The sequence below is a fragment of the Mobula hypostoma genome, chromosome 8 (genome assembly GCF_963921235.1).
Source record: "Mobula hypostoma chromosome 8, sMobHyp1.1, whole genome shotgun sequence".
Taxonomy (NCBI): Eukaryota; Metazoa; Chordata; class Chondrichthyes; order Myliobatiformes; family Myliobatidae; genus Mobula; species Mobula hypostoma.
In genome coordinates this window covers 37,419,347-37,444,580 of record NC_086104.1, presented here as the reverse complement: position 1 = coordinate 37,444,580, position 25,234 = coordinate 37,419,347, and the positions used below count along the sequence as shown (strand labels likewise).

The following is a 25,234-nucleotide window of genomic DNA, read 5'->3' as shown; positions in this document are numbered from 1 at the left end:
GGTACTCACACATCCTCCACATGCGAGCACATATTCCCTCATTTATCCTTACGTGATCCTGCCTGCTCCCTAGTTATTCTCTTGCTCTTGACTTATGTACAGAATGCATTGGGATTATCTTTAATTCTACTTGTCAAAGACTTTTTATGGGACCTCCTGGCTTTCCTAATTCCCTTCTTGAGTTCTTTTCTAGCTTTCTTATAATACTCAGAAGTCCCAATGAAGGGTCTCAGCCTGAAACATTGACTGTTTATTCCTATCCATAGACGCTGCCTGACCTGCTGAATTCCTCTAGCATTCTGTTTGATTTCAGCATCCTAAATATGTTTCTGTTTTCTTCTTGACTAAATTCATAAGCTCTCTCAACTTCCAAGGTTCCCTTACCTTACTAACCTTGTCTTTCCTTCTTACTGAAGTCCGTTCAGTTGGTCTTCAACATCCTCCACATATCAGACGTGGACTTGACAAAAAACAACTGTTCCCAATTAGCAAACAAGAGATCTGTGGATGCTGGAAATCAGATTAATACATACAAAATGCTGAAGGAACTCAGCAGGCCAGGCAGCATCTATGGAAAAGAGTGAACAGTCCATGTTTCATGCCGAGACTCTGGCCTACTGATTTCCTCCAACATTCTGTGTGTTCCCAATTAATGTGTGTTGTTCCCAATTGACCCTCCTTAATGCTCTTGTAATTTGTCTGGCTCCACTTTAATACTCTCTTGCAAGGTCCATACATATCTGTAGCTATCTTATATGAAGTAATATAATAAGCCACCTGTAAGCCTATGCAGTGATACTTTCTGAAAGCACGTGGATATTGGATAATAAGGTTGGTGCATTGGCTGTCAGCAACTCGGAATGTTCTGCAAGGGTCGGTGTTGTGTTCACTAGTTTTCACTTTATATGTTAATGATTTGGATGATGGAATTAATGGTTTTGTGGTCAGGTTTACAGATGATACAAAGATAGGTTGGAGGAGTGGATGGTGTTGAAGAAGCATGGATTCGAGAAGGACTCAAACAGATTAAGAGAGTGGGCAACAAGGTGGCAGATGGAATATGGTGTAGAGAACTGTGTGGTCATGTACTTTCGCAGAAGGAATAAAGGTGTAGACTATTTTCTAAACAATGGGAGAATTCAGAAATCAGAGGTGCCAAGGGACTTGAGAGTCTTTGTGCAGGATTCTGTTAAAGTTAGGAAGGAAGGCCAATGCAATGTGAGTATTTATTTCAAGAGGACTAGAGTAAAAAAGTATCAATGTAATTTTGAGGCTTTATAATATATAGGTTAAACCACAAATGGATCATTGTAAGCAGTTTTGGTCCCCATATCTAGGAAAGGATATGCTGGCATTGGAGAGAGTCCAGAGGATATTCATGAGAATGATCCTGGGAATGAAAGGATTAACATATGAGGCACATTTGATGGCTCTGGCCCTGTTCTCATTGGAGCTTAGAAGAATAAAGGGAGCTCTTATTGAAAGCTATCAAATATTGGAAGACCTAGATAGAATGTACGTGGAGAGGATGTTTCCAGTCATGGTAGAATGTACGACCAGAGGTCACACCCTGAGAATACAGAAATGTCCCTTTAGAACAGAGGCGAGGAGGATATTTTTTTAGCCAGAGGTTTGTAAATCTGTGGAATTCATTGCCACAAACAGCTGTGAAGGCTAAGTCACTGGGTATATTTAAAGCGGAGGTTGATAAGTACTTGATTATAAAGATTATGGGAAGTAGGCAGGAGAATGTGGTTGAGAGGGGAAGTAAATCAGCCATGATTAACTGGGCCATATGGCCTAATTCTGCTCCAATGTGTTGTGATCTTATGGTTCATTTGATAAATTGTGGAAACAATTCCTTTGGAGACATTGCTTCACAATGAATATACACAGAAACATTCAGTTAAGGGTTCAAACCTTAAACATGCTAATAGCATGGATTAATTATCCAAACTCTGACAGCTGCATATTTTAACTTATTGAGATAGTCCATATTTTTGTCAACTTTGGCCTAATTTAATTTGACAGAGCAGAAAATCAGGACCGCACTGCAGTGCATCTAGCAGAGCTATTGCGTCACAATGCCAATGATCCCGCGTTCGAGACTGAACTCTGCAAGTGTCCGTGTGAAATTGGTTGTTATCCCTGTGACGGCATGGTCAGGATAAGCCAGCTCCCTCCCACATCCCAAAGGTATGCAGGTTGTTACATTAACGGGCCAATATAAATTACACCAAATATGTTGGTGGGTGGTAGAAGTTTGGGGGTGGGAGGGAGACATTAATGGGAATGTGTGGAAAAGAAAATGGGATGAGTGCGGAATGAATGTGAATGAGTGCTCGATGGTACAAACCCGGTGAATTGAAAGGTCTGCTTCCATGCTGTATAATGCTCTGACTCTACTAACTGCATATAACAATCACCATTTCTGTTCCAGCCAACTCCTCAGAATTGGCAAGACAAAAGTTGCCGCTCTAAATTCAGTAAGCTATACAAACCTTACTATTGACCAAAAGAAGATTGTGGATAAGTAAAGCCACTCCATGAAAGGAGTGCCATTCCTTGGGGGGACAGTCGAATACGACTCTCCACAGGGAGCTTCCTATATCCCATTTGGTTTTCCTGTGTCTGATGACAGGATCGGTAATCTTGCTGATGAATACCTCTTTATCATTATTCACAGCTGTATTGCTGTCTGAAAGTTCCAGCAACGTTAAATCTGATAACAAATAATTCAATATGAAATAAAGTCCCTTTCAAGCAAGGTCGGCTGGAAGAAAAGCAAAGAGGAATGAGTTCCTCCTAAACACAAGTCTGATAAGAACAATATTAACAAAGGTCATGTTGGAGAGGCAAATGACTGGCTGCTTACAGCTCACGTGTTCATATGACAGGTATGGCATAAATTTAATAGATTTTCCAAAGAAGCCGTGCATCTGGATAGTAAAAGTTGATTTTGAGGGAAATGGGTAGATGCCTTAGAGGGAAAAAGGGTTAGAAACACAGGAGAGATGTGTATGGTATTTGTCAAATGCTGGAATTAAACAAGGAAGCCATTAGTCTCCTGTGGATTGTATATTTGTAAATTATTATATTTATTTGTAAAAAGGGTTAGGTCAAGAACAGCCTTGCACCAGTCTGCTCTTTATCAGAGCTGGGAGACAGCCAGCCATTCTTTAAAAAAAACTACATATCATACTTTTTGAAATTAATTGCAAATGCTCAAACATGTTTGGGCCACAGAAATATTCACCTTCAACTTGATCGCCAGGATATACAGATGACTTTCACCGAGATTTTATCCTCAGCACTACCATATCAAGTTGCCCTGTGTCCAATGTTCCGCCTCAGTCTCCCGAGTGTTCAGATGAATTGTAATGCAATTATTGCCGAGTGAACTTAGTACATTATGGGGTCTGATTAAATCACCTTTTTGACCTCTGCTGCTTACTTAGAAAATCTCACAGAATCATGAAGCCTTCTCCTGCATCACATTTTAATTTTTTTTCTTCTTTCTTCCTTCTCCCATTTTATTGATGTATAGAGAGACTTCGGGATGAAAGTTCATATCTCTGTGAAAGTGGCGACACCAGTGGATAGAATAGTGAAAATATAAGTTGGTATGCTTGCCTTCAGTGGCCAAGACATCAAGTACAAGAGTTGGGACATCACGTTGCAGTTGTTTAGGCCGCACTTAGTATTATGAAGCTACAGCTGAGTGAATCCCTGCAGCATCTGGTGACCCTGTGTCTCTATCTTGGAGGTCAATGTCAGCACATCTTTCAAGAGGGTAAATTCTCATAAGACGTCATTCCCTTTTAGTGTACCTGGTAGGGCACTGAAAAGCTGTGTCAACCCACCAGTGGGAGTGTTCAAGGACATCTTCAACCTCTCGCTGCTGCAGCTGGAGGTTCCTGCCTGCTTCAACAGGGTGACAATCATACCAGTGCCCAATAAGAGCAGGGTGAGCTGTCTCAAAGACTATCACCCAGTTGTATTCACTTCTACTCTGATGAAGTGCTTTGAGAGGTTGATCACGGCCAGAATCAACTCCTGCCTCAGCAAGGACTTAGACCGGCTGCAATTTGCCTATCACCACAATATGTTTACAGTGGTTGCAATCTCACTGGATCTCCACTCGGCCTTGGATCACCTGGACAGTAGCAACACTTACGTCAGGCTGCTGTTTATGGACTACAACTCATCATTCAGCATAATTTAGATTAGATTAGATTAGACTCAACTTTATTTTCATTGTGCCGAGTACAGATACAAAGCCAATGAAATGCAATTAGCATCTAACCAGAAGTGCAAAAGAATAGTATTATTTACAAAGTAACTGCGAATGAAAAGTGCTACAGCACACAAATATAAAAGTACCGAGACAGTACAATATGGGTGCAATACTGTTTAGCTCTGTGATGAGAGGTTCAGCAGGGTCACAGCCTCAGGGAAGAAGCTCTTCCTGTGCCTGCTGGTGCGAGAGCGGAGGCTCCTGTAGCGCCTACCAGATGGGAGGGGATTAAAAAGTCCATGGTTAGGGTGAGATGCATCCTTGATGATGCTTTTCGCCCTGCCCAGGCAGAGTTTATGGTAAATGTTCTCAATGGTGGGCAATTGGGTGCCGATAATCTGCTGGGCAGTTTTCACCACACGCTGGAGTGCTTTGCAGTCCTATACAGGACAATTGCCATACCACACTGAGATGCAGTTGGTGAGTATGCTCTCAATGGTACAGTGGTAAAAGTCCGTCAGTATCCTGGGACAGAGGTGAGCTTTCTTGATGCTCTGCAGGAAATAAAGGTGCTGTTGTGCCTTTTTGATCAGGATGGAGGAGTTCAGGGACCAGGTGAGATCCTCCGAAATGTGGACACCAAGGAATTTGAAGCTTGATACACGCTCCACTACAGCTCCGTTGATGTAAATGGGGACATGAGTGTGGCTTCTAGCATGCCTGAAGTCCACAATAATCTCTATGGTCTTCTGGGTGTTAAGGGCCAGGTTGTTATTAGCACACCACGTAGCCAGGTGCTGGACCTCGTCCCAGTAGGCCATCTCGTCATCTCTGCTGATAATCAGTTCTAATCAACAAGCTCCAAAACCTGGTGTGATGTACCTCCCTCTGCAAATGGATCCTTGGCTTGCTCAGCAGGAGACCACAGTCTGGGTTGATTAGAAATAACATCTTCACCTTGTGGATAATCAGGACAAGAGCACCTCAAGGATGTATCCTGAACCCACTGCTCTATTCCTTCCACATCCACGACTGTGTGACTAGGCAGAGCACAAACGCCATTTATAAATTTGCCAAACTCTTGGCAGAATTTCAGATGGTGATGAGGTGGTGTACAGGAGTGAGATAGATCAGCTTGTTGAGTGATGCCACACTCAAGGTCAGTCAGAAGGAATTGCTGTGGACTTCGGGAAGGGGAAGTCGAGGGAACCCACACCTGTCCACATCGAGGGATTAGCAGTGGGAAGGTTGCGCAGTTTCAATTTCCTGGGAGTCAACACCTCTGAGGATCTATCCTGGGCCAAACATCTTGATGCAGTTACAAAGAAGACACAACAGTGGCCATATTTCATGTGGAGTTTGAGGAGAACTGGTATGTCACAAAAGGCACGCACAAGTTCTACAGATGTAATGTGGAGAGCATTCTTAACTGGGCGCATTACCATCTGGTATGGAGGGGAAACTGCACAGCATCAGAAAAAGCTGTAAACTCAGCCAGCCTAGGGGTTTACTTCTGAAGCCTTCCCTGTGACGGGATATAGCCGCAAGGCAGCGGATGCTTGAGATAAGAGTTTTCCTTCTCCTAGATGAGCTGTCAACTACAGCTAATGTCCCATCTGCCCAAAGCAATTGGTTTTAAGGCAGCAGTCATCCATCTTTAACCCATCTCCCACCAGTAGAGATGGCTCAGTTGGGATTAGTAGTTAAACCACATATGAAGGCTAGAGTGAACCGGCGTTCAGCTCACTACTCAGTGAGGCTTTTCTGCTCTCCACTTTGACCTGACTCTGCCGCTGTGGCCTGCAGCCATTGGCACTCACTTCAGGGCTGTGCTCTAGGGATCTCCCATCCACTGCCACCAACCTCATAGTTCCCACACCCCGCACTTCCTGTTTCTACCTCCTACCCAAGATCCACAAACCTGCCTGTCCAGGTAGACCCATTGTCTCAGCTTGCTCCTGCCTCACCGAACACATTTCTGCATACCTTGACACTGTTTGATCCCCCCTTGTTCAATTCCTTCCCACCTATGTTTGTGACACATCTCACGCTCTGAATTTTTTCAATGATTTTAGGTTCCCTGACCCCCACCGCCTTATTTTCACCATGGATGTCCAGTCCCTGTGTACCACCATCCCCCACCAGGAAGGTCTCAAAGTTCTCCACTTCTTTCTGGATTCCAGACCTAACCAGTTCCCCTCTACCACCACTCTCCTCTGCCTAGTGGAATTAGTCCTTACTCTTAATAATTTCTCCTTTGGCTCCTCCCACTTCCTCGGAACCAAAGGTGTAGCCATGGGCACCCGTATAGGTCCCAGCTATGCCTGCCTTTTTGTTGGCTTGGTGGAACAGTCCATGTTCCAAGCCTATAGTGGTATCCATCCCCCACTTTTCCTTCGCTACATCGATGACTGCATTGGCGCTGCTTCCTGCACGCATGCTGAGCTCGTTGACTTCATTAACTTTGCCTTCAACTTTCACCCTGCCCTCAAGTTTACCTGGTCCATTTCTGACACCTCTCTCCCCTTTCTTGATCTTTCTGTCTCTGTCTCTGGAGACAGCTTATCTACTGATGCCTACTATAAGCCTACGGACTCTCACAGCTACCTGGATTATTCCTCTTCCCACCCTGTCTCTTGCAAAAATGCCATCCCCTTCTTGCAATTCCTCCGTCTCCGCTGCGTCTGCTCTCAGGATGAGGCTTTTCATTCCAGGACAAAGGAGATGTCTTCCTTTTTTAAAGAAAGGGGCTTCCCTTCCTCCACAATCAACTCTGCTCTCAAATGCATCTCTCCCATTTCACACACATCTGCTCCCATTTCACGCACACCTGATCTCACCCCATTCTCCCGCCACCCCACTAGGGATAAGGTTCTCCTTGTCCTCACCTACCACCCCACCGGCCTCCGGGTCCAACATATAATTCTCCATAACTTCCGCCACCTCCAACGGATCCTGCCACCAAGCACATCTTTCCCTCCCCCCCCTTCTGCTTTCCGCAAGGATCGTTTCCTACGCGACTCCCTTGTCCATTCATCCTCCCCATCCCTTCCCACTGATCTCCCTCTCGGCACTTATCCTTGTAAGCGGAACAAGTGCTACACCTGCCCTTACACTTCCTCCCTCACCACCATTCAGGGCCCCAGACAGTCCGTCCAGGTGAGGCTGCACTTCACCTGTGAATCAGCTGGTGGGATATACTGCGTCTGGTGCTCCCAGTGCAGCCTCCTATATATTGGTGAGACCCGACGCAGACTGGGAGACTGTTTCGCTGAACATCTACGCTTTGTCCGCCAGAGAAAGCAGGATCTCCCAGTGGCCACACATTTTAATTCCACGTCCCATTCCCATTCTGATATGTCTATCCATGGCCTTCTCTACTGTCAAGATGAAGCCACACTCAGGTTGGAGGAAAAACACCTTGTATTCCGTCTGGGTAGCCTCCAACCTGATGGCATGAACATTGACTTCTCTAACTTCTGTTAATGCCCCTCCTCCCCTTCTTACCCCATCCTTTATTTATTTATTTATTTATTTATTTATTCATTCATTCATTCATTCATTTTTTTTCTCTCTCTCTCTCTTTTTTCTCTCTCTGACCCTCTCACAATAACTCCTTGCCTGCTCTCCATCTTCCTCTGGTGCACCCCACCCCCTTGTCTTTCTCCCTCGGCCTCCCGTTCCATGATCCTCTCATATCCCTTTTGCCAATCAACTGTCCAGCTCTTGGCTCCATCCCTCCCCCTCCTGTCTTCTTCTATCATTTCGGATCTCCCCCTTCCCCTCCCACTTTCAAATCTCTTACTATCTCTTCTTTCAGTTAGTTCCGACAAAGGGTCTCGGCCCGAAACGTCGACTGTGCTTCTTCCTATGGATGCTGCCTGGCCTGCCGCGTTCACCAGCATTTTGTATGTATTGTTTGAATTTCCAGCATCTGCAGATTTCCTCGTGTTTCTGTGACTGTGGCCTGCAGCAATCAGGACCTGAACCAGCGCTGAGGCTTTGGACTCACTTTGATGACCCTGCGGTTCATGCTCTGTGTATTATTTATTTACTTCCTTTTTGTTTGCACGATTTGTTCTTTCTTCACACATTGGATTTGACAGTCTTTGTGCTGTGGTTCTATTGTGGATTCTAACTTGTGTTTCTTTGTTTTGTGGCTGCCTGCTAGAAGATGAATCTCAAGGTTATAGATGGTATATTCACTTTGATAATGAACTTTGAACTTTGATGCTCTTCTGTCCGCCACACCACAGGAAGAATGTGGCAACTATGCCGAGGCACTCTATTGGTTAGGGTTGATCACAGATGCTGCGTCCCTACAGTCTACATGATAAGCAAATCAGTATGTTAACTAGGTCAGTACAATAAGATGAGCAATCTGTTGCCCGTGTAACAGGCACTGAATTTTCTGGTGAACGCAGCTGACCTGCTGCGTTCACCAGCAACTTTGATGTGTGTTGCTTGAATTTCCAGCATCTGCAGAATTCCTGTTGTTGACTGAATTTTCTGCAAGCTTTTCCCTTGGTCTGGTGTATGTGAGCCGATGCCATGATGGTTACTCGCTTGTGTCTCTGTCTGCTATTTTCATTGCTACAACAATTTCAACCGCCCTTTTAAATCTTGTGTTCAGCTTCAGTTAGGAGCCATTTTTGAATGCTTTCTTGTAAGATTCCATAAACTAAATGATCTCTCAGTACATCATTAAGCCCATCATTGAACTGACAATGCTCAGGTAATCTCTTCAATTCAGCCATGCACGTTGAAATGGACATCCCTTCCTTTTGATTCTGCCTATGAAATCTAAAATGTTCTGCAATCAATAATGGCTTTGGCTCTAAATGTTCCTGCATTAATTTTACAATATCAGCAAAGTTCATATCTGCTGGTTTGCTTAGAGCAGTTAAACTTTGAAGCAAACTGTATGCCTTTAAATCCAATGCACTCAGCAAAATTGGTACTCATTTCTCCTTGGTTATTTCAACTGCTTCAAAATACTGCTGCATTAGCTCAGTATACACGAGCCAGTTACCTTTTGAGCAATTAAACTCATCAATTCTTCCAACATAGGTAGCATTTCTGCTCCTTTTTTAATTGATCATTATCACCTGGTTCTCACTCTTAAGGAACCCGTAAATTGTTCTTTTTACTGTCTTTTTAAAATATTCAGTTGTGTCTTCTCTTCTGAAGAACATGCACTGTTTTTTTTTAAAACTCAACTGTCTCTGCACGTGGGCTGCGTTTTTTACTCACTTTTCCTTGCTGCGCTTTTTTTAAGTTCGAACGTCTTGCTGCGCTACAACGGGTTCGTAGCCATCTCAGGTTCGTTTTGAAAATAACTTGTCACACTGTTATGTTTTGTAACTGCAAAACAATAAACTAATTCAAAGGAAGACACCCGAGTCTGAAATGTGGGTCTAACTTTGTGTTTACTTTAAGCGAGATGCACACATATCACATGGTAGTGTGATGACATATGCAATTCATGTATCCATACATGTAACTCGTAATGAATTATTTAAATGAACACAAATGTTTAATCAACTAATATACTCTATATACAAGATTAATTGAATATTACTTAAATATTAAATACACAACAATAGCAGTGGGATAGAAGTTTGAGCCTGGTGGAATGTGCCTTCAGACTTTTGTGTCTTCTGCCTGAATTCCTAAGCTTGGGTATCTAGAACTCAAAGGCATATGTTTAAGTTGCGAGAGGAGAAAGATAAAGGAAATCTGAAGGGGTATGTTGTTCACACAGAAGCTAGTGAATACCCAGAATAAGCTGCCAGAGGATAGCAAAGGGAGATGCAATTCCAACTTAAAAAAAGATGTTTGGACAAGATATGGAAGGACTAGAGGGATACAGGTAAGTACAGGTGAATAGGTTTCATGATTGGCATAGGTAAGGTAGGCCCAAGGGGCCTGTTTCTATACAGTACCTTTCTAAGATTGATAGCTCTTTCTTTCCCATTTCCTACCCTACAGACACAGAGCTTCAAAACTACCCTAGCTGATATCTTGGCTAAAATAAATTAAGCACACCTATAAGGATCGTGTGTATGTAACTTAACACTGCACAAAGGCCTTATTTCCTGATCCTGAGGGTTGGAGGCAGAGATATACAGTAGATTGCTTCAGACCTGGTCAGCTGGACTGTGTCTTGTTCTCAGTCCTTTCATTCAGGCCAGGGCAAAACCCAGGATTAATAGTTCTCTTCCACTTATAAATACTTGGACACAATGCTTTCATTATGTATGGATTGACTTAACAATGTTAAAATAATATTCTGACTCAGTTACTTTCTTAGTGAAATAGCTTAAAATAATGTCTGTGTCTGGAACCTCAAGCTGCAGCAACCTGGAAAAGAATGTTATATGCTGCAAAATTGTTTCCCAACATCAGCTTCAGTGAACTAGTCTAACACCATGGTTCCCTTTGTTTTTATTGATGTCACTCCAAGACCAAAGAGGTCAATTGTTGCTAGCAAACTCCAGGGGATAAAGCCAAGCTCAATCATGTCTATCTAAACTAGGAAGAAAATTTAATTATCAGAAAATGTCTCACCACATTTTGATAAGTCTATCTTAATGTACTTTGATGTATAATATGGGGAGCACATTGAATAACAAAGTACTGAGCTCAGTGTTCTCATCTCACTATGATCCAGAAATTTCCACTTATTATTAATGGAAATTCTAATTCCTGAGGCCACAACTTTCTGTTCAAAGCAAACTTTTAACACGATAATTGCTTGCTAATTGGGGGGACTTTCTGCTTCTGGTCACCATGTGATGTCCGAATACCAGCAGGTAATTTCTAATTTCCGACTAAGATATTTTTCTTTTAGAAATTGTTTGTAGTTTTGTCTAGGATTGTGAGGCCAAACCACAATTACAAAAACAATGAAGTCTGACAGCAGCTGAATGAACTGATGGCCAGTCAGCTATTGGTCTTTTATCATCTATTATCATCTTGCAGTTCACCACCGTTAACAAAAGGACCAGCTTTGCTGTTTAGTGAATGTGATTAGTGACTTGGGCAAGAAGAAGGGAGCAATCTGGCAATTAAGTCACTAGTTAATAAATCTCAACATCCAACTAGTTGGTCTCTGCCTTGTTCCTGTTGTCACTCTGGCATCAGTAATGTGATAGCTTCTTGCAATGCAGTTTGTGATTCACAGATATGATCAATTAGCAGAACTGCACTGAAAGCCATTCTCAAAAACTATAAAACGACTGTACTTGAGTGAAGAATTTAAAAATAGTCATAACTTTGCTCTGGGTATTTAGCTAAAGATCTGAAGATTTTACAGAGCTACAACCTGGAAGTGGCCAGATGAAAGACACAACTGAAATCTTGTACTGTAAGCCTCTATATATGGGACCTCTCAGCCACTAAATGATCACGATGATCCATGCCAATCTGAGTTTGTGATTGCAAGGTGAATCACTTAATTTCTGAAAGTCTGGCAAGCAAGATAACTCAACTCAATTTTCACCTCCTTGGTCTTCACTGTGACACTTACAACGAATTATTTCTCCTATCATCTTCCATCCTGAACACTTTCCCCTCTCTGCACCACCTTACTCTGGCTCTTGTTCCCTTCCTTTCCAGTCCTGATGGAAGTTCACAGTGCGAAACGTTGATTGTTTATTCACCCCCCCCCACCCCCCAATAAATGCAGCCTGAATTGCAGAGTTCCTGCAGCATTTTGCCTGTGTTGCTATTTATGTATGTCCAGGGTCAGGAATTTCTCCTATTAATCTGTCGACCACAGTCGAAACTAACCTGTCAGTTTGCCAAACAGACTCTCAGCAACTTTATGAGAAATAGGGGGATGCAAAGCAGGTGAAGTGTCCCTAAGCTTGTAAAGACAGATAAAGGATCCTTTGGCATCTGAACTTCTCCCATCAAGGGCTTGCAGCCTGACAGAACACGGGGCACCTAATATCTCCAGCATTCATTTAAGTTAGATGCAAGCTGTACTGGTGCTCTACCAGAACTGCATTGAGACATTCAGTAGCCTTAGAGCTATCTGAAGTTGTGACAGCCTGTCCATTCAACAAGTAAATCTTGGGTCTGTGCCCTCATCATATGCAGAAGAGGGCATTTTATGTGCTATACAATTAACATCATTTTTAGAAAACAAATTTTTAAAGGAAATCTCAGGCTGTAGTTTCTGGCTAGTGATATTGGCAAGGATGAGCCTAACTTAGGTAAAATTTCTTAATATCTTGAAGAAATGTAACAAAAAAATACATGCAAAAAACTACTGTGTGTTCAAGCTCTTGAGCCTGATGCTGTTTGTTGTGCATAGTGCTCCGAGAAGTGAGAGGAACAACTGAACTGATCTGACATTCTTGGGTTGGCTGCATTTGGTGGAACATTGGGTCACATAATGCCATTGGAATAGTGGACTATGTCCCATAAGAGAAAATGGCGCAAGTAAGTTTATTGCGCCCAGTTTTTGATCAATCCTCACCACTCAAAGATAAACAATCTGAAACAGTAATTGTGAGTTCTGTCACTAACCAGTCAATTTAACGTGATATGGAGATATATTTACAATCTGCTGATGGCTTCCTTGAAATGAGTTTGTGTGCAGAAATGTTGTAGCAGTCCTCAAATAGTTAAGGTTCATTGGAAATTTGCACTAAACTCTGAATTGCTTTTTTAAAAATATGGAGGAGCCCAACAGTCTGAGAATTCTATAACAACATCAGTTTCCCTAGCTTGTAAGTTATTCAGTCCAGATGGTTCATAAAATCTGCTTTAAGGGGAATTATTTCTGGTTTGGATAACTTACAATGGTGTATACGGACTTAAAGCTGCAGACTGTGATTTCCCTTTTTGTTACACATCTGACATCAACCTTTGCCCTGATGTCTCATTCTTCATCCAAAAAAAAAGCTGTTTCCTGTATAAAGGTATACAGCTCACTTTGGTTCTGTGATAAATATTGTAACCATAGTTAAAAGAAGAAAAAAGCTCTTTGAGTGACTGGAGTTCACTAGTTTCAGACTGATGGCCCTGATCCTTTTCAATCTTTTCCAACCCATTATTTATTATGAAAGCTTTTCTTGAAATTTGTACTGCCCCCTTGTTATTTAAGGTAAAGTTATTTGGTACAAGGATGCTTCCAAGTTTTCCTTCACCTCTCTGTACCTTGTCAATTTTATTTCAAATTAAGAGACATAGGTGAAGGCTCATGGTGTAGAACATCCCCAAGGCTGGAAATAATGTGAGTGAGATGAATTAGAACAAAGTACAGTGATTAAAAAGGCTCCATAAAACCCCGTTGATTGTGTGAAGGGAGAAAGACTACATGTGATAGATTTTCAGCATCTTGGGCTTGGAAATGTTTATGCGTAAACCCAAAAGTTCAGTGATCATATCTATTATGTAAAGTCTACATGTTACTATGGAATTAAGTTCCATTCTAAAAATAAACAATCCAAGTTAGCATTTCAGTTCCATAATGAAGGAAGTAGAACATCAGAAAGCTTTTGACAAGAACAGCAGGTCGGGCAGCATCCGTGGAAACCATGAGTCAATGTTTCCAGGGATGCTGCCCGACCTGCTGAGTTCCTCCAGCGTGTTGTGAGTGTTGTTTTGACCCCAACATCTGCAGATTATTTTGTGTTGACAAGAACAGGCCATTTGGCCCAACAAAGCTTACTAACTTCCTATTCACATAGTGTGTTGAAGTAACTACTGAGTTTAGATTTGAAAGTCTCTAAGATACTACTCTCAACTACACAACTAGGTAGTTTGTTCCACATGTCCACAAATTGCTGTGTAAAGAAATGCTTCCTGACGTTAGTCTGAAATCTCTCTTTAACCATAGAAACCACAGAACCATAGAAACTACAGCACAGAAACAGGCCTTTTGGCCCTTCTTGGCTGTGCCGAACCGTTTTCTGCCTAGTCCCACTGACCTGCACACGGACCATATCCCTCCATACACCTCCCATCCATGTATCTGTCCAATTTATTCTTAAATGTTAAAAAAGAACCCACATTTACCACCTCGTCTGGCAGCTCACTCCATACTCCCACCACTCTCTGTGTGAAGAAGCCCCCCCCTAATGTTCCCTTTAAACTTTTCCCCCCTCACCCTTAACCCATGTCCTCTGGTTTTTTTCTCCCCTTGCCTCAGTGGAAAAAGTCTGCTTGCATTCGCTCTATCAATACCCATCATAATTTTATATACCTCTATCAAATCTCCCCTCATTCTTCTACGTTCCAGGGAATAAAGTCCTAACTGATTCAACCTTTCTCTGTAACTGAGTTTCTCAAGTCCTGGCAACATCCTTGTAAACCTTCTCTGCACTCTTTCAAACTTATTTATATCCTTCCTGTAATTTGGTGACCAAAACTGAACACAATACTCCAGATTCGGCCTCACCAATGCCTTATACAACCTCATCATAACATTCCAGCTCTTATACTCAATACTTTGATTAATAAAGGCCAATGTACCAAAAGCTCTCTTTACGACCCTATCTACCTGTGACGCCACTTTTAGGGAATTTTGTATCTGTATTCCCAGATCCCTCTGTTCCATTGCACTCCTCAGTGCCTTACCATTAACCCTGTATGTTCTACCTTGGTTTGTCCTTCCAACATGCAATACCTCACACTTGTCTGTATTAAACTCCAGCTGCCATTTTTCAGCCCATTTTTCCAGCTGGTCCAAGTCCCTCTGCAGGCTCTGAAAACCTTCTTCACTGTCTACTACACCTCCAATCTTTGTATCATCAGCAAATTTGCTGATCCAATTTACCACATTATCATCCAGATCATTGAGATAGATGACAAATAACAATAGACCCAGCACTGATCCCTGTGGCACACCACTAGTCACAGGCCTCCACTCGGAGAAGCAGTTCTCTACTACCACTCTTTGGCTTCTTCCATTGAGCCAATGTCTAATCCAATTTACCACCTCTCCATGTATATCTAGCGACTGAATTTTCCTAACTAACCTCCCATGCGGGACCTTGTCAAAGGCCTTACTGAAGTCCATGTAGACAATATCCACTGCCTTCCCTTCATCCACTTTCCTGGTAACTTCCTCGAAAAACTCCAATAGATTGGTCAAACATGACCTACCACGCACAAAGCCATGTTGACTCTCCCTAATAAGTCCCTGTCTATCCAAATGCTTGTAGATTCTGTCTCTTAGTACTCCCTCCAATAACTTACCTACTACCGACTTTAAACTTACTGGCCTATAATTTCCTGGATTACTTTTCGATCCTTTTTTAAACAACGGAACAACATGAGCCACTCTCCAATCCTCCGGCACCTCACCTGTAGACAGCGACATTTTAAATATTTCTGCCAGGGCCCCTGCAATTTCAACACTAGTCTTCTTCAAGGTCCGAGGGAACACCCTGTCAGCTCTCGGGGATTTATCCAGTTTAATTTTCCTCAAGACAGCAAGGACCTCCTTCTTTTCGATCTGTACAGTTTCCATGATCTCACTACTTGTTTCCCTTAATTCCATAGACTTCATGCTAGTTTCCTTAGTAAATATGGATGCAAAAAACCTATTTAAGATCTCCCCCATTTCCTTTGGTTCTGCACATAGCCGACCACTCTGATCTTCAAGAGGACCAATTTTATCCCTTACAATCATTTTGCTCTTAATATACCTGTAAAAGCTCTTTGGATTATCCTTCACTTTGACTGCCAAGGCAACCTCATGTCTTCTTTTAGCCCTCCTGATTTCTTTCTTATTTTCTTGCACTTCTCATACTCCTCAAGCACCTTATTTACTCCCTGCTTCTTATACATGTCATACAACTCCCTCTTCTTCTTTATCAGAGTTGCAATATCCCTTGAGAACCAAGGTTCCTTATTCCTATTCACTTTGCCTTTAATCCTGACAGGAACATATAAATTCTGCACTCTCAAAATTTCTCCTTTGAAGGCTTCCCACCTACCGATCACATCCTTGCCAGAGAACAACCTGTCCCAATCCACGGTTTTTAGATCCTTTCTCAACCAGTCTCCACCTTTCGCCCCGTGTCCTCGTTGATGGATTAAGTTTAAAGTAGCAGCTTGTATCCACCTTACTTATACCCTTAATGATTTTGAACACATCTATCGTGTCTCCTCTCACTCCACATCTACTTAGGCTAAGAAGATTTAATTCTTTTAATCTCTCTTCATAGCTTATACGCTGCAGACCTAGAATGACTATCATCACTCTTCTCTGAACTCTCTCTGGTGTCTTCACATCCCTCACAAAATATGGAGACCAAAACTGTACACAGTACTCAAGGAATGTCTTCACCAGCACATTATACAGCTTAAGGGGAATATCTCTAGACTTCAACTCCACCGAGTGCATTACATAGCCCAATATTCTATTAGCTTTCCTAATCGCTTCTGTTAAAAGATCACATGGCACAATTTTAAAGAAGAGTAGATTAGTTTTCTTTAGTACCCTGGTATTGGAACTGAGTATGGAATTTGAATGGTTTATATTATACACCAAGATACAGTGAAAACCTTGTTCTGCATTCCGTACATACAGACCAAATCATTCCAAAGTGCCATGAGGTAGAAAATGCAGAATAAAATGTAACATCTATAGAGAAAGAGCAGTGCAGATAAGTGCAGTAAGGTACCAGATCATATTCGGGATTGTGAGGTCAAGAGTCCTTCCAAGACCATGGGACATAGTAGGCCATGATACGTCACATTCAACATCACTAACATATATATTATTGATCATCTTGCAGTTTGTTGGATTTTGGTGTGCCCAAATTGATTTGCCAGGTCCCCAATGTTACAAAGGTGACTACCCTTCCAAATGATATCACTGGCTATATAGCACTTGGTAGTACCCTAAGGCACTGTAAGGCACATACTTGGAACAAAATTACTACCTCCCTATTGCCAGGAAGACTCCAGTATCATTGTTGATCCAACTCTCTATAACATAAATAAAAACAGAAAACACCAAAAAACTATGGATCAGGCACCATCTTGGAAAGAGAAGCAGAGTTAATGTTTCAGGTCGAAACCCTGTTCTGACAAAGGAGCCTTCATCAAAAAGACATGTTCTCTATTTCTCTTTCCACAGAATGCTCTGACCTGGTGTGTTTTTCCAACGTTATCTGCTTTTATTTCAAACTTGCAACAAGCTACATTTACTGGCCACTTTATTAGGTACACCTGTACACCTGCTCGTTAATGCAAATTTCTGATCAGCCAATCGTGTGACAGCAACTCAATGCATAAAAAGCATTCAGATATGATAAAGAGGTTCAGTTATTGTCCAGGTAAACATTAGAATGGGAAAGAAATGTGATGTAAGTGACTTTGACTGTGGAATGATCATTGGTAGCAAATGAAGGGATTTGAGTATTTCAGAAAATGCTGATCTCCTGGGATTTTCACTCACAACTATCTCTAATCTTATAGAGAGTGGTGTGAAAAAGAATCCAGTGAGTTGCAGCTCCGTGAGTGAAAACACCTTGTTAATGAGAAAGGACACTGGAGAATGGCCAGTCTGTTTCTTTAGACCATACGATTTAGGAGCAGAATTAGGCCATTTGGCCCACTGAGACCTCTGCAACATTTCATCATGGCTGATCCTCTCAGCCCCAATCTCCTGCCACCACCACCCCCCCCCACCCCACCAGCTCCATATCCCTTCATCCCCTGACCAATCAATGATTTATCAACCTCTGCCTTAAATATACATAAAGACTTGGCCTCCACAGCTGCCTGTGGCAAAGAATTCCACAGATTCATCACTCTCTGGTTGAAGGAATTCCTGCTCATCTCTGTTCTATTCTGAGACTGTATCCTCTAGTCTTAGACTCTCCCACCATTGGAAACATCCTTTCCACATCCACTCTATCAAGGCCTTTCACCTCTGCTGGGCTTTAATTAGGTCACTGATCAATCTTCTGAATTCTAGTGAATATGGGCCCAGAGCCATCAAACACTCTTCATATGACAAGCTATTCAATCCTGGAATCATTTTCGTGAACCTCCTTTGAACCCTCTCCAGTTTGAGCACATCCTTTCTAAGATAGGGGGCCCAAAACTTCTAACAATACTCCAAGTGAGGCCTCACCAGTGCTTTGTAAAGTCTCAACATTACATCCTTGCTTTTAAGCTAACAGGAAGACAACAGAAACTCAAATAACCATGTGTTACAACAGCGTTGTGCAGAAGAGATTCTCTGAATGGACAACATGTTGAACCTTGAAATGAATGGGCTACAGCAGTATAAGACCATGAATGTACACGGTGTAAGTTTTACTGTGAATTTTCATCCCTGAAATATAATATTCCTGTATTAGGATTTGCATTAGTGAAGACTCTATCCCAAAGCACCATCACTGGAGTTAATACTTCATTCTTGAAACTCCAGTAACTTGGTGGCTTTTCAATACTTATAAACCTGACCTTGGTAAATGTTCCAATAGAAATTAAGAAAGCTCCGTCCGAGAGTTGTGAGTTGTGAATGAATTAATTTTTTCCTCTCTAAACCTGATTCTGCAAAAGGAAAATAAACAAGCTACTATTTACAAAGTGCTTCATTCTGAACTGAAATGAATGTTACCAGAGTCCACTGGAGCTGCCCATGAATAAGTGTTGCTCTTTCGAATTTACTCCATTCCTAACAAACACACTAATGATTGAGCTTTTCATGTGCAGTTAGTTGAATCTCACAAGTCATTTTAAATGAAGTAATGAATACTTTTATCACTTATTGTTGAGTTTTCAATATAATATGTGCATTATGATTTCTGCATTTCTCTCAGCCCATGCATAATTAGCAGTCACAGAAACCATTGATATTTGTATCAGACTTTAACCCCATACAAAAACTGAATGGGTTAATATACAACTAGGTTGACATTAATTGATTGGTACCGGGAGATTATTCAATAGTTTCTGAAGCAAGCCTCTTTAATCTTCTGTTGCCAGTTTCTGGTGTTACGTACCCCGTAACTGGGTTGCCAAACCAGCAGAAATGGATCACTCAGTTGGAGTCTGGATTACTAGAACTAAGAAAGTTTTATTAAAGAAACAAGCAACACAGTAATCGAAAGGATAATAAATGCAGCAGTTCAGCAATGATAAACACACATGTGCACAGAATTAAGATAACAGCATCAATCAAGCTCTATCGTTGTCTAGGGGTAAATGACCAATTTCAAAGTAACACAAAGTTCAGTCCAATTTAGTTCAGTTCGCAGTAATCATTGCCATGGCGATGGACAATGTGGGGGGAGGGAGAGAGAGAATGAGAACGACTGATCATTCAAAACGGCTTCCACTCACAGACCTGCGATATTGCTCACAAGCAGCTTTTGGGCGGGTCCTTTGTGATGTCACCTGAGGTCACCGACTGTGACCCCTCCTCCAGATGCGGTCGATCCTCTGCAGTGAACCCGGCACCCAAGCGAGGGTGGACACACACCGGGTTCCCGCTGATCGTACCCTTCCACCCTGTGCGTTTATGGCCCGATACTTCCCACCGACTTGTGAGAGGCGCACCGCTTCCAGGGTCTCGTTACCTCGGGTGTCGTGTGTGTCCTGCCTTAGCGAACCTGTCCCTTTTTATCCCCCTGCTGGGGTATCGCCTGTCCATCACTTCAAACAGTTCAGGGTTCAAAGGGGGAGCCGCTCTAGACAATACCCAGACTGATGGCTCCTTCATTAACATCTCCAAATGCTGCTTCATTGTTCCTTATCTCTCCCTCCCCTGAGGACAGGTGGCAGACCACTGCTGATGCCACTGGTGCAAGCCCAGGCCAGCAAACATCTTAATTTATGTGTATTCTCGTCACACTGGAAAGAATGGACAAGTGGAGGGGTTGGGACTTCCTGGCCTTTGCCCTTAATCCATTAAGCACATACTTTATAATGATGAATTACTGAGCTAGATCTTGCTGGACCAGGGCTTGTCACACTTGGGTACCTTATTCAAATAGTCATTCTTCATAGCAGCTCCAGTGTGTTAAATAACAAGTGAGATACCACAAGTGCAGGTGGCTGGTGGAAAAATGGAAGTGGGGATATGAGGAAAAAACTGTGTGCATGGGTTTGCTGGAGTAGACTTGAAGAGGTGAATGAAGGGGCTGGATTGCAGTTCATAAAAAAATATTTAGATTACTGGAGTGTGTATTCAGTTAGGGCTCTGGGATAAGGCCAAGGAAGAATAGGATTGATGGGGAGCAAGCCAACATGGACCTGAGGAGCCAGTTGGTCTCCTTCTATCTCATAAGGAAATATGGGAACAAGCTAATAAGTAACGGTGGTGTGGTTTGGAGAGGGTAGAGGTAAAGAGTGATGGGGTGGGGTGGGTGGACAAAGTCAGCCTAAACAAACATGATCTGATCCAGGCATGTGGACGTCCAAACAGACTCACCAGATTACGGGTGAGAACAGTGGCTAATTTTCGCCCATCTTAATTGCCGTCTCAAAAGCCACAGTGGAATATTTTCTAATCAAGTTGTTTGAGAATATAACTTGAAACTGGAATGGAAGCTGAAGCAGACACAAGAGATTCTACAGATACTGGAAGGCTAGAGTAACACACACAAAATGCTGGAGGCACTCAGTAGGTCAAGGTAGCATCTATGGAAAGGAATAGATTATTTATGGTTTTATTACTATTTAATTATTTATGGTGCAACTGGAACGAAAGCCAATTTCCCTCGGGATCAATAACGTATGACTATGACTATGACTAATAAACAGTCAACGTTTAGGGCTGAGGCCCTTCATCAGAGCATTGATGATTCCTGATGAAGGGACTCAGCTGAAAAGTCGACTGTTTATTCCTTTCCATAGATGCTGCCTGACTGCTGAGATCTTTCAGCATTTTCTATAGAAGTTGAAGTCCTGTGTTCTATGATTATGAGACAGGCCTTTTGATTTGCTTTGATAACTTATTGTCCAGTCTTGCTTTTCATATTCAGATATCTTGTTTATTGGTGACTTAGCCAAATATACTGAATAGTGGTGGAACAACTTGTCCCAGTTTTTGAGAAAAGAGAGGCTAAGTTTTTTTTGTGTGAACTATTTATTGTGCTTGGCCTTGCACTGTGAGAAGAGTAACACATACAGGCAGCAGTGATGCAACAAATGGCTAGACTACTTGGCATTACATTGAAACCAGATTATTTATCAGTTACCCTTGACTTTGAAAGGAATGTGCTGATAGTACATCTTGGGCTGTGGAATACCACCGGTTGGAGTAATCAATGGCTAACGCTACATGTCCACATCTCACTAGATATCTCAATTTGGAGCAGTAACTAAAATAAACAGTAAAAGCCTGACACAGAATTTCCTTCTTCAAATGATTCTATTTTAAATTTATTCCCAAAACATATTTTTCAGTGGTCTGAAAGCCTAACTGTCTCCACGACTTTGGAAGCGCGCTTGAACTTTGTAGTGGCCCATTCATTCTGCGCAAATTCTTGCAGGTCCCTCCCCACTTTAGCAAACTAGCATCAACTCCTCATGGGAACACAGGAGCAGTGTGGGAGAAAGAGAGCCACTGTCATGCACCAGAGACCTGACACTAGGCTAGGCAAACACGTGGGGAGCAGAGCTGCCAAGTCAGCTCAGTTCCCAATGCTGCCACATTTCACATACCAGTGACGCCAAAGCTGGCTGTGTAGATGTTTTCTTCCTGAACATACTTAGCATATCCATTTCAGGTTAAGATATTGCTATTTTTTTGCATGTGAGAACCTAAGGTTTTGATTCAATGATTTTAAAAATTATTGCTTACGCCCATTTTATCTTTCATAAATCAGTGGTCTTGACCAGGGCTGAAATTCAACACAAGGTGAGGGGGGTTGAAAGGGAAACAATCGGCCATGATGGAATAGCAGAGCAGACTGGATGGGCTGAATAGCTTAATTCTGCTCCGATACCTTATGGTCAAATGAGGGGCAACGTCTTCATGCAGAGCTTGTGGGTAAATGGAATGAGCCACCAGAGGAAGTTCTTGAGGCAGGTACGAAAACACATTTTAATGATGGTTGAATAGGAACATGGTTAGGATAGTTTGAGGCAAAATGGTCCAAACACAGGTAAAGGTGACTAGCGTAGATGGATCTTCGTAGAAAGGACCCAGTTGGGCTGAAGGGCCTGTTTCCATACAGTATTTATTTTGATTTTTAAAACTTACATCTGTCCCATAATGTGAGGGAGTAAAAATCTTTGTGTTATGACTCCGTTGCAGGGTACAGTCATGTGAATTTATAAGTCTAATGACTTGTAGAAATAAGTTGTCCTGTAGCCTGTTGGTCTTGGCTTTATTCAGTTGGTCCAGATCCCTCTGCAAGCTTTGAAAGCCTTCCTCGCTGTCCATAATGCCTCCAATCTTAGCATCATCAGCAAACTTGCTGATCCAATTTACCATATTATTATCTAGATCATTGATATAGACAACAAACAACAATGGTCCCAGCACAGATCCTTGAGGCACACCACTAGTCACAGGCCTCCAGTCTGAGAAGCAATCATCCACTACCACTCTCTGTCTTCTCCCACACAGCCAATTTCGAATCCAGTTTACAACCTCTCCATGGATACCTAGTGTCTGAACCTTCTGAACTCACCTCCCATGTGGGACCTTGTCAAAGGCTTTACTAAAGTGCATGTAGACAACATCCACAGCTTTTCCTTCATCTACTGAGAAGGGGATTGGTAACCTCAAAGGCATGAAGGCCAGAATTGAACTGGATGAGAGAGCAACATCAAAATTCCATAAAGTGCGTCCAGTGCCTTGTGCACTATGTCCTAAAGTGGACGCTGAACTGCAGAGCTTGGAGGTATCTGGAATTCTCTCCAAGGTTGAATGGAACAATTGGGCCACACCCATTGTCCCAGTGATCAAGAAAGAGAAGGCTCGAGCCATTCATATATGTGGGGATCTGAAGGTAAAGATTCCCTGCCACGACTAGAAGACATTTTCACATCTTTGGCAAGCGGGAAGAGGTTTTCAAAGATTGACTTGTCACAAGCCTATCTGCAAATGGAAATTGAGGAGGCAAGCAGGAAGTTCTCACAATCAACACTCACAAGGGACCATTCCAGTGTAATTGTCTCGTCTTGGCATCACAAAAGCTCCAGTAATTTGGCAAAGAGCAATGGATCAAGTGCTCCAAGATATCCCAGGAACACAATATTATCTTGATGACATCATCATGAATGGCAAAATTGATGAAGAGCATCTCCAGAACCTTGGTAAAGTTTTAACCAGGCTGAGTGAGAATGGTCTGCACGCAAAGAGAAAAATGTGAGATTTTCAAGAATGAAATCTCATATTGTGGACATGCCATTGACAAGCATGGCTTATGTAAGTCACAAGAGAAGATTGAAGCAGTGCTACAGGCATCCCAACCAGAAAACGTGTTACAACTCAGTTCATACTTTGGCCTTGTATACTACTACCACCAGTTTCTCCCAAACATTGCTACAGTGCTGCATTCATTGAATGCATAGAGTACATATTGACTTTTCTGAGCCATTCATGGACTCCATGTTCCTGGTTGCTGTGGGCGCTTATTTGAAATGGCTGGAGGCTGTACCAATGAAGTCAACCACGTCAGCAAAGACTGTCTCCATTCGGAGCGCTTTCTTTTCCAGAAGTGGCTTACCAGAACAAATTGTGAGTGACAATGGACCACAATACACGTCAGAAGAATTTCAACTGTTCATGAAGAAAAATGGCATCAGGTATTTCATGTCAGCTCCTCACCAGCTTGCAATGAATGGGTTAGCTGAAAGGTTTATCCAACCTTTCAAGAAGTCCATTAAAGCAATGCACAGGGAGGACATTTCTCTATGGAGCAAAGTGGACAACTTTTTTGTGTTTTAGAACTCTGTTCATGCGATGACAAATCGAACACCTGCATAGCTGTTCAGGGATCTGAGATCTCATATAGACCTCCTGAACCAGATCCACAGAGAGAAGTGCAAAATAAACAGTTCAGCCAGTTGCCAAGTGAAACAGCAAGGAGTTTTGAGATTGGACAGGAAGTTCTAGCAAATGATTACCGAGAAGACAAGTGGACACCTGGTTGGATAGCTACAAGAACTGATACACTGATGTGCACAGTGGATGTTGGAAATCAGACATGGAGACATCAGGTGGACCAGACAGTGGATGCTCAACCAAAGAACACACCTGAGCCAATTGCATCCAACAAGACAGACACGTTGTAGTCACTGGACTTACCTCTTAATAATCAGCAAGAAGAACTTTTCTGATAAAACTCCAATGTGATCAGTATGGTCGACACTGTTGCTAATCACACCGGTTCCAAGGATGCAAGGGAAGCAAAACAGATAGGTACCTGTGTTTTTGACAACAGGTGCAAGAGTATTCTCATAATGTCAAAGTGCATCTTAGACCACCACATGGATGATCTGGCCCATCCTTCCATTCTAGTAATTCCTGGTCTGCCGGATTCAGAAGCATTACCCAGCCTTGTGTCTGAATGATGACTCTAACTCCCCAGTTGACCATCCTTCCTTGCATTCAAGCTCTACGTTCTGAGATTCACAGGGTAACAACTGTGTCTCTTTCTCAGTGGGACACACTCAAAATCCTGAGGCAAAACAGGATCTCTTGTCGTACTGAATAATGTGCATTCTATTCATATGTATATTGTCCAGCATTTTTACATGGCTTTGTATTCCTATATCAGTGTTCATCTCCTGAACTGGAAGTTGACTGACATTTTTCTGTGTTTCTGTGGTATTTCTAGATATCAAAATAATATATTCATGTTCATGATAAGACATAAGGGCAGAATTTAATTGAATTGACTTTAGTTCTTACATCCTTCACATACATGAGAAGTAAAAATCTTTGCGTTACGTCTCCGTCTGAATGTGCAATTTATAGTCATTTGTAAGAAATAGTGTGTATGACAGGACTGTCAATATAGCATAGAAATACAATTGTATCAGCGTGAGTTAATCAGT

At 42.3% G+C, this 25,234-nt stretch overlaps 1 long non-coding RNA gene across 2 annotated transcripts in view; it reads left to right on the top strand.

The window, feature by feature from the left end:
• LOC134350469 (uncharacterized) overlaps positions 1–25,234 on the top strand; it is a 168,782-nt gene that overhangs the window by 117,373 nt on the left and 26,175 nt on the right. For both annotated transcript variants that reach the window (XR_010018898.1, XR_010018899.1), the window contains exon 3: positions 2,032–2,196. This is a non-coding gene — a long non-coding RNA (uncharacterized LOC134350469). The remainder of the gene's footprint in view (positions 1–2,031; positions 2,197–25,234) is intronic.